Here is a 10,792-nt window from a genome sequence, read left to right on the forward strand (position 1 = left end):
TTCTTATTGAGTTCTGCATACCTTCTACAAAAGGGGTCCTTATATTTATTAATGTTTCTTCTTTCTTCTTAATAAACAATCAAAGAATATTAATAAATATAAGAGTGCATTTTGAGACTCTTTGCGCAAACCCTGCTTTACTTACGGGCTTTCCTTACCTCCATGTTTTGGGCATGCCAATCATCAAAACGATCCAAGTACTCCTTAAAACCGCGGGGATGATGTTGCGGGCACAAACACTGCCAGATATGATCATCTCCTTTCCTTAAGCCGCCACACGCGTCACAGGGCGCACTCCAATACTCTGCGTTCTCCCAGCGCGTACCTTTTGCGCGGTCGAACTCCGTAAAGCGTTGGTCTATTTCTTTCTTACGAAGAGTTAACTTCCTTATGGTTTCCGCTGGGCAACATCTCGCAGCGATATCACCATGCTCCTCGCATACGACGTCCAAATCATAATTGCCACGACATCTATGTTGATGCCACGCGTCGGTTAAGAGCTCCCCGCAGCGCGCACACACATCCTTTAAACACACCCTATTTTCTTGGTGGTATTGCAACATTTGGGGCGTGCTAAAGAGCCGATTGCAATCAGCACAGCGTCTTTCCTTAGACTTCAAACACACCCTTCCTTCCACGTGATATCGCAGCGCCTGTTTGCTGCTAAACTGCCGGCTGCAAGTGCCACAGGTGGTGACGTTATCCACCTCTTTAAAACATACCTTCTTTTTTTGGTGATATTGCAAAGCCTGTTTGCTACTGAACTCCCTGTCGCAATCCTTACACTTCATTATATAATAAGAATTTATTAACCCTTATAAGGGATACTTAATAAAGTCCTGCACGCTTTCTTTTGCCCAGCCCGCCATCGTCAAAAGGGCGCCAAACCGTTCTGCGCGCTTCAGACCGCACATTTCATCGTACAACTCCTGCACGCGCTCCCGCAGCCGATCGATCTCCTCCCTTTGCATTTCTATGGTGTCTCTTTCATCCTTTGCGTCGCCGGCAATCCTTCTTACTGCGTCCACTGGGTCCATCGTATATATAATGGATCCGGACCATATTCCCTGCAATGCTCTGATAGTAGGACCCACCGGCTGCGGAAAGACCCAATTCGTCGTGGAGCAGCTATTAGGACCCTTTAGATACCGCTTCGACTACATCGTGCTATTATGCCCCACCTACGTGAATAACCGCACCTGGACGGGTATAGGAGTGAACGATGACGACTTCTTCGTAGATATCTTAGACCCTAACGAGTTATCCAGTCATTTGAAGTTCTGGCACAAGCAATTCCCTAAAGATACACAGACTTTACTCATACTGGATGACATTGCCTGCGGGGACGACGTAAAAAGACGCACTTCCGAGCTCGTTAAACTCGCCTTCAGCGGTAGGCATGACAATATCAGCGTTTGGTTGCTTTCCCAGCAGCTTACCAGTGTCTCTAAACCCTTCAGGGAAAACATAGGCTCTCTCGTAGTATTTTATACTCCAAGTAAGTCTGACCTGGAAACCATCTTAAGCGACTACGGCGGTGAGATATCCAAGGAACAGTTACACGAATACATGCGCCACTTAAAAACGCACCAACATTCCAAAATGATCTTCTCTTTGAGGTTTCCGTATTCCATAAAGATATATGGATATTGAGCAGCTCTTAGATGAAGTCCCCACACAGTTAGATGAAAGTAACCTTAAGGAACAACTTAACATCCTTGTGTCTTCGGGGAAGTGCAAAGAAATGATAGGTAAGGAACTTACCCATGAGCAGGTTAATAAGTTGTCAGAAGAGGAGGTTAAGAAGTTCCATAAGAGGTATGAGGCTGCCCTTGCAAGTAAGACCACGGACGCCGTAGCAGACTCAGCCATTAAGCTGGCCACCAAGCTCCTCGGACTTGCACTGCCCATAGACGACGTGGAGCAACTCCAGAAGGACATAAGAGATGACTATGTCATATCCCAAGAACTTAAGATAACCTGCGGGTGGTTGTCTTTGAAGTGCGGTAAGTTAATGGCAGTCGCCTCTGCGGCTTTGCACGTAGCTCAGCACGTCGACTTGAAGGAGGTACTGGTGTCTTGGAAGGACTTCAAGAAGGACAGAGAAGTCGAAAAGGTCTTCCAGGCAGCACTTGCTGAGGTACCTGATCAAGTCGCCTCAAGTACTTAGTCAAGTCGTCCTTAAGTACTTGGTCAGGTCGCGCCCAGGTTATTTCCAAGTCGTCCTTAAGTACTTAGTCAAGTACTTATCAAGTCCTTCAAGTCCTTAGATATAAATGAGTGAACCAGAGTCGAAGGTAGAGCAGCCCGAGCAAAAGATTACCAAGGTTAAATCTCCGGGCAGAGTCGCTGCCGGAAAGAAGCTCGCGGAGATGAATAAAAAGAACAAAGCCAAAAAAGAAGAAAAGGTGGAGGAAAAAGAAGGGGAATCCTTCATTAATCCTGGGTACGTCATTGGCGCGTTAGGAGTTGCTATAGCAGCAGGCAGCCTTTACTTACAATGGCGGGCTACGAAGCCAAAAGTAGAACCACCAACATATCACGCGCCCGTGCACGCACCCGTGGAACCGGCTGTTAGAAAAAGTAAGATCCCTGAAATGGAGTAATAACCTTCTCGCTCTGTAATATAATGTCAACCGCGTTATTGAAAACTGTTGAAGAAGCAGCTATCATTACTTCTATTGTTGCGGGTATTGGTTGGGTAGGTAAGAAAGTGCTCAAAGAAGACTTTACTGAAGACCCAAGCAAGAGCTTCGCTAATTTTGCTAAGATGACCGCTGCCGTAGGCGGGGCTATCATGGTAAAGGATTACCTACGGAAGGAAAAGTACCTGCCTACGGTGTAATATATATGGCTAGCGTGGTCGCAGGTGGAGTTATTGCAGCTTTAGCACTCACTGGAGCTAATTATGGTGGTCAATATTTGGATAGATTAGTTAGAGGTGATCGCAGCGGAGATTTAACCGCCGAAAGAAAGAGACACGACTTAGCGCTGGAGAAATATCAGCGAGACGTGGCAGCTTGGAATGAAAAAAGACAAGCTTACAGGGATGGGTTGGATAAGAATTACCAAGACAAAATGCAGGCGGATAAGAACTTCGAAAATGCAGACTACGCCTTTAAGCTCTATGCGCAAGCACACCCCGCGGCATTAAGGGGGTTAAAAAGGCCTCAGTTTAAGAATTACTATCAGCCTTCTAAGAAACAAAAAGACAATGAATTGGTCTTTGTAGGAGTCGCAGGGCTGGCCGGAGGCGTAGCTTTGGCGTATCTGCTCTAACGAAGGGAACTGTGTTTCCTGAAATATATGATCGTCTTTTTGGAAAGCGACAAGGATAACTTTACCACTTATCTGAATCCCCCCATCAAAGCCCATAAGGTTAGGCTGGTTAGTTGCTCTTTGTACAATTCTTGGTATAATTTAGTCAATGCCTTGGTCACTGAGCATAAAGGCGGCGGCAATTATCAAGGCGTATTGCTGCCCGATGGACATTACACACCAATCACCCTTGCTAAGGAATTAGCAAAACACGGTTATACGCTCACCACAGGATTGCCGCACGAAATGACCTTCAAACATAATATGCCAAACTATTCAGTAACTTTTGGAAAGTCTGACCCATTGGGATCTTTATTATGTGCCTCAGGCAAGACAATTACCGACACAGCCATACCTGTGAAATGGAAAGTCGCATCCTCTTACGAAGTCTATTGCGACTTGGTCCATAGTTACAACAATGGAGAAAAGTCTTCTCTTATGTCCAAGTTTCTGCCCAAAGGTAATCCATTTGACCCAGTAGAATACACTCCCATTTCTTTGGAATATGATTTGTCTAATTTGGTAGAAAGCATAAACATCACCATTAAGGTGGACGGAGAGACGGTGGATTTCAACGGACGCAAGATCAATCTTGTTTTGGAATTCATATAATGGGCCGCGTAGAGGACAAACGTAAAAGGATTTACTATGGGCCTGAAGGCTATTGGAAAGGAGCGTCGGCTATCAAGAAACTCGCGACCGCGGCCAGGGTATCAGAGGAAACGGCTAAGAACTGGCTAAGAAAACAAACCCTCTGGCAGGTTTATCTTCCCGTGCCCAAGTACATTCCCAGGCCCAGCTTTACCGTAAATGCCCCTAATGAAGTTCATCAGGCGGATTTGCTTTTCTTACCGCACGACAAGGTGAGAAAAAAGACCTATAGGTACGCTTTGACCGTAGTTGATATCGCAAGCAGATACAAGGACGCCGAACCCATAACCAGCAAGGATTCTGGGGAAGTCGCAGAAGCCCTAGGTAGGATTTATAAGCGCGTCTTGAAATGGCCTAAGCTGCTGCAAGTGGATGCGGGGACAGAGTTCATGGGCGTGGTTACTAAGACCCTGAAAGACCACAGCACTAAGATTAGGAGAGCCGAAGCAGAGTACCACAGGGGTCAGAGCATCGTCGAAAGATTCAATAAGACCTTGGCCGAGCGTCTCTTTGGGTACCAGTATTGGAAAGAGCTGGAAGATCCCTCCAAACGTAACAGGGAATGGACTCAGAGGCTCCCCCAGGTCGTCGCGGCTTTGAACAACGAGGCGGCCAGGGCTACGGGAATGAAACCCAGGGATGCCATAAAAAAGAAACACGTGGAACACAAGTCCTTCGTCAGAAGTTCGAGGGCGGTCTTCCCCCATGAAAAAAAATTAGGTAATGTCACAGTCCGATATCTCTACGGACCGGGTGAATTAGAAGGAGGATCCAAAAGAGCTACGGATCCTAATTGGTCTTTGGAAACTTACCAGATCCGAAGCGTAATAGCTAAGAAGGGTCAGCCCATCTTGTATTATCTTCACGATGGCCCCACACGTGGGTTCGTCATGGAAGAACTGCTTATCGTGTGATGTCCGAATGCTATCGTATGCACTCCGTCATCACACATCCATCGCTTACCGTCAAATGCAGACAGCGACACCTTCTCCTGCGTGACGTTATGTATCTGATGACCATAGCTGCGCAGGCTGTTCATCTTATGCCGCTGTTCCTTGCGTGTTCGTAATACGTTGAGGTAGGACTCGTGCGTAATGTCCTTCTTAACCACGTACTTTTTTACGCCTTTAGCTTTCTTTTCTACACCGTCCAGCTTTAGCACGCTGTACATCTTTGGTTTCAGACCCACGTACTCTACTATGGGTTTTCCTAACATTTCGTCTTTCATCTTCCCAATTACCTTCTTATTCTTCGCAGAGTAAAGGAAGTGCTCCTTCGGGTAACCGCTGGTGTCGTACTCGTCTATGTCGGGGAGGCAGTCTTTGTAAACGTCTTCCGTTTGCACTTCTAGAATTAGGGAGTCGGTGTCTGTGTACAGGAGGCGACAGCGGTCTCCGTACTTTGGCTTAAGCTTATCGTAGTAGAACTCATACATAAGCAGCTTCGATAGATCCAGCACCGTAAAGCCTGTGTAAACGGGCTTGTTTAGTAAGAGGTTTGCCCTTTTCATGTGAATCACGTAGAAGTTCAGCATTTCTACGTATCTAACGAAGCCTGGCTGTGACACGTATGCTTCTGCTTCCTCTTTGGTGCTGACTATTTTTACGCTTACGCGCTTGCGGATGTTCTCCATTGTCTTTCCGAACACGCTGTTGTTCATCAGTTTGAAGAGGTTTTTCTCGAAGTCATTTTTCGCTGCGGTACGCTTTTGCGTGTTAAAGTCAATGTAGGGGCGCATCCAGGGTTCCTGCGTGAATTTTAGGACTCTGTGGATCTTCTCTACGCGCATTCCGTGTCGCACGTAGAACTGCAGGTTGCGGTAATGTACCACATACTTCTTCTTATCCATCAGGTTCATAGTTAGTTTCCTGTACGGTTTGTAACCAGGGCACATTTGCTTTTGCAGCGGACTTAGCTGCTGAAATGGTATCTCTATCGCTTCTGGTGCTAAGGGGAACTCATTGTGTTCGTCGTGCAGGCGCTCTGGGTACTCCAGATCCACTTCTAAAACGTAACCCTTGTCTTCCTCCTTTCCTACCTGCATGTAGAAGTCTATCGGCTTCACTGGATCCCATTCGAAGTCTCTCACAGGTAGGTACTGTGACATTGCCCAACCATAAAGGTTATTCGCATCCAGGTAGTAAATGTATGTGGTTGGTTTCTCTGGGTCGTGCTCTACTAAGGGGTTGTTTGCGCGGGCGTAACGTCGGCTGGGTCCGCATACGCCGCCACGAATACCGTCTTCCATAAAGCGGTACATGTCGTACTCCGTTAGGAGATCCAACTGCGCATTTGTCTTCTTTAACAAAGCACTCCAGCTGAGCCCAGGAGCCGTGTAGAAATTAGCGGGATCCAATCCGTAATATTCTATAGCCATCTTTCTGAAGCTTTGGAAAACGTCTGCAAGCAGCACTACGTCAGACCTTAGGTAGATGTCGTGGTAGTCCCCCATGTTCTCACAGGAGTACTTTTCCCACACGTCTAACGCATGCTGGTACTCCTCATCCTTTATGCCGGACTCGTTTAGGGTGCTGTAGAAGCGATCTTTGGGTGGTAGGGACTCTTTGAATCGATCCCAGGAATCCATGTATTCGTATGGGTAGACTCCTTTCCTTTCCGCACCATATTGACTGGAAATGGGAAAGTTGGTGTTATACTTTACGAGGTTTGCCAAGGAGTCCGCCATAAACTGCTGCGAATCTAAGAACTTTAGCTTACCCACAGTTACGGACATGTAGCGCTCTTTGTTGTTGGGTATGCATTTGACGTCGGAGCCGTCTGTTCCTTGTAGTAGCAAATGGGAGTCGTACCCGCGGAGGTTGTGAAAGAACACCGGAATCTCCATATCTGGATTTACTTTGAAGTTTATATTGCATTTCCAATGAGCCGCTCCTCTGTATTTACCAGTGATGTGGCAGTGATCCCTAACCTTATCCACATAGAAATCCTCAACAAATGCTTTGTGGCAGTGAATGCAGTGCGTGGAGGGCTTTCCCGGCTTCTCACCTTTCTTAGCATACTTCCCGCATTTAAAATGAGCTTCTCCTAGATACTTTCCATCTTCATCCCACGCTTTCTTGGCTCGTCTTCCAAACTGAAGAAGCGTATGTTGGCAAATGTGGCATTTTTTTGCCTTGTTAAAAGCCTCCTGGTTCTCTTTGGTAAATTCCATCTTCTTTGGACGTCTTAATTGTTCTCTTATCTCCCCCTCCTCTTCTCGCAATGCTTCTAGAAACTCATTAGCTGCGTTCTTACCTCGGTAAATCACAGGAGGGTTTGCTTTACCGTCTGATCTGACTACTATGTAACCAAAGGAGCAGATCTCGTGTAATCCCACCTTATTCGTGGCACCACGTTTCTGCTCTTCCTTAGTTATCAACGCTTCGAAGTCTGCATATATCACGTAAGGCACTTGCATCTGCTTTTGATGGTCTGCGTATGAAAGCTCTTTGTTGGTGGGTATCTGGATCCGTTGCGCCACTTCTTCGACTCCGCGGCAGATCTCATCGTGTTTCTTTAGGGTATTTAAGGATGTAAATGACAGCAAGCAGCAGTCGCAGAAGTACTTTTTGCCTTTGTGCTTAGTATGTCTGTAGAATAGTCTGCTAATGTGTTTAACCCATGAGTAGTGTCCGTCCGTGGTAGAATAAATGTACGCGCTCTCCTTTACTTTTTGACAGAACTAACGGTACTATCGTCTGCTCTCTGACTCCGTAAACGTTAATTGCTAGATCGTTTATTTCCTCAAATATGGGGATGTCTATCAACTGCATGGGAAATTCCACACCATCCCACTCTAAATCATCTGTGGGATACTTACTTGTCCTACAGGGATCCTTCTCTGCTGGATACAGTGCAGACCTGATTGCCCACATAAAGCATCGATTGTCTTCATTCTTCACGTTTACAATAGCCTTCTTCCTTTCTACCCACGTTGGTAGCGGTACGTAACTCCCCCCTCGTATGGGTACGTACCTGGCCATACTTATCTCTATTCCTTCAACCTCCTCTACTGTCCAACCCGATCCTTCTTTCGTGTAGTTAGACAGCGACTCCATTATTGCTTCTAAGGCTTCACTGAGTGACCTATCCAGATTCGTGGATTCTAATATCACTAACGACTTTGATCGCAACATTGCTGTCGTCATTACCTCGTCTTTTGACAAACTTACTTCTACCATTATGCTCGCTTTCAGGGCTCCTAATTCTTCTATACCTTTTCGGAGAGTCCTTTTAACCTTCCTTTCTGACTGACGCCAAAACTGTCTAACGTCAATCTCACCGTTACCGGGTATTGACACCGTGCTGAAGTTGCTTTGGGATTCCATCTATATAATAGGAAATATTTTATACCTAATACCAAGCACTTTTTAGGTCGTCGTAGTCGTACTCACAGTCCTGACAATGCCAAAACAATTTAACCTTAGTCTCAAACTTCTTACCACATCCACAATCATAACTGCTCATACACTTCGTCTTCATTTTCAAATGCTTTTTCAAATCCGCTTCTTTCTTAAAAGTTCTCTTACATTCTTCGCACTCCATATATAGACTAACATATTTAAGTGCGCTGTTGCCCTCAACCACACTTGGAGTGGGGGTCGTCCGTAGGTGGATTTTTGATACGGATCTTGCCCGTGTTGAGATTGCGCTGGAACCCCCATTCCCTATACTACTCACTAGTAATAAGATAATAATGGCAAGAAACAATCCATCAAATGCATGTCTTTGGGTTTAGGGAAAGAAAAACAAGGTAGTTATGATTCAGTTCACAATTTCGAAAATATGAAGGCATTTAAAAAACGTCTCCTTCAACACTTCCCGCTCGCCTACGAACGTTCGTGCTGTAAACCAGGCATAACTAGTCAGATAAAATTATGCAGTCAACTCGGCTTCAATGATTACTACCCATAGTTCCTTTCGGTCTAGTCGCGTAGGCTTGAGTTGCTTGACGACAACATTTTTTGAATTGACTGTATATATGTATCTCCCTTTTCCTACTGTCTTACTATGTGACTGTCTTATTGTCTTATTCATTGAAGCATGTATTCATTATTATGTCTCATCAGCATGTTGTTTTTATCTGAGGCTCATTATCATGTGAAACTATATTGCTTATGTTTGATTAATGCCATACAAATATCGTAGAACAAGTTACAAGCTGAAAGCTGTCTATCATGTTTTTGTGATACGACTTTAAATGTCTTGGGGAAAAAAAGGACATCCAAAGCTACAAACATACTTAACCAGAATGAAAGAAAATCGATCCTTGGTGAATACAATAGATACTTAGAGACGGGAGGGGAAATCGGACTGAATGAAATGAATCTTTAGGTAATATCAGAGCTAGTTCAAAAATATTAATCAATAAAAGACTCACATTCAAAATAGGCTTCATAGATAAACTTTCGATCACGAATATTCTAGTTCTAGTTTTGTCGTATCATAAGCCATTTCCCGCCTTGCATTATTATATAGCATGTTATTTTACTTTGAGGCTCATTATCATATGAAACTATATTGGTTATGTTTAAATTAAATAATGCCATAGAAATATCGTAGAACGAGCTATAAGCTGAAAACTATCTATCTAAACTATCATGTTTATGTGACATATGACTTTCATGAAATTCAAAGCTACAAACATACTTAATCAAAATGAAAGAATATTTAAAAAAAAATATCGCACCTTCGTTAATACAATAGAAACGTAGAGGGGCGGAGGGAGATCAAACGGCTCTCAAATGCACAGAAAAAATCGTCATTTTGTATTTTGTATTGCCTTCTGCATTATTTTCTATTTTGTCTCAGTTGTTCTTGTCAAATTTAACTGAATGTAATCTTCATCTCATTCTGTGAGAGAGGTAATTATTAAAAGGAAGCTTATTTTCTGCTCACCTTAACCAGTTTCCAAGTCTGTTTTTTAGTCTTGATTTGCCCTAAATCTCCAGATTTTCGATTTCAATGAAAGACATCCGAGGTAAATTTCACTAAACTTGATATTGTATTGTATTATCTGTAGTTATCTTTCGTTTTTTTAAGTAAAAGAGATTCAAAGCCTAAAACTGTCGGCCTGGAAAAACTTTGCTGAAGAATCCTCCAAGAACAAAACTAGCCCCTGGGGGTGGTGGTGAGTGGTGTACAAAATTCCTAAGTGGGAGAGTATACTCGCGCAAAAACAAAGCAATGTAGTGCATTTCGATTCGATTTCACTGCATGGGTTTTATTATGGGAGAAATTATCTTCATCGCGAATAAAAAGTAATTGAAGATTTTTTCCCCGATCTTATTTTTACCTTTTAGTTTCATTCAAATTGTTCTCGCTGTGACTTCCGTATCGTGAGCTCTAAATATATATATTGCGAGAGCTAGTTCAAAAACATAATCAATTAACGACTCACATTCAAAATAGTTTATACGTGTCTACTTGTGCTTTACATTCTTAGAAACGCAGATATACCTATTTCAAATAAAGTTGTCATCGCCAACGGCGATAGGCAATAGGCGAAAAGCAATAGGAGATGGGTCAACTCAAGATCCAAGAATAGCTCAGAGTGACTTGTGTTTCTGCTTCTTATTCTCGTCAAGAACATGGGCTTAGTGTTGAGACTCATTCAATGTTCTTTGTATTCAACGAAGCCATTTCCATGCGGAATCGCCTATCGCCTTTGCAATGACAACCTTTTTTTACCACCAGGGTCTTGCTATTTTTGAAAATAATCTTGTTGCGTGTGGCTAGAGCTGAAAACCAGCGCAATACACAAACTATGACTCATTATGCATATGCTTTTACTTTCAGACCTTATCGTGTTCAGTCAAAGCAA

The sequence above is a fragment of the Actinia tenebrosa genome, unplaced genomic scaffold (genome assembly GCF_029948245.1).
Source record: "Actinia tenebrosa isolate PJP-AT-01 unplaced genomic scaffold, QUT_ActTen_1.0 PGA_scaffold10__47_contigs__length_13832649, whole genome shotgun sequence".
In the NCBI taxonomy this organism is placed as follows: domain Eukaryota; kingdom Metazoa; phylum Cnidaria; class Anthozoa; order Actiniaria; family Actiniidae; genus Actinia; species Actinia tenebrosa.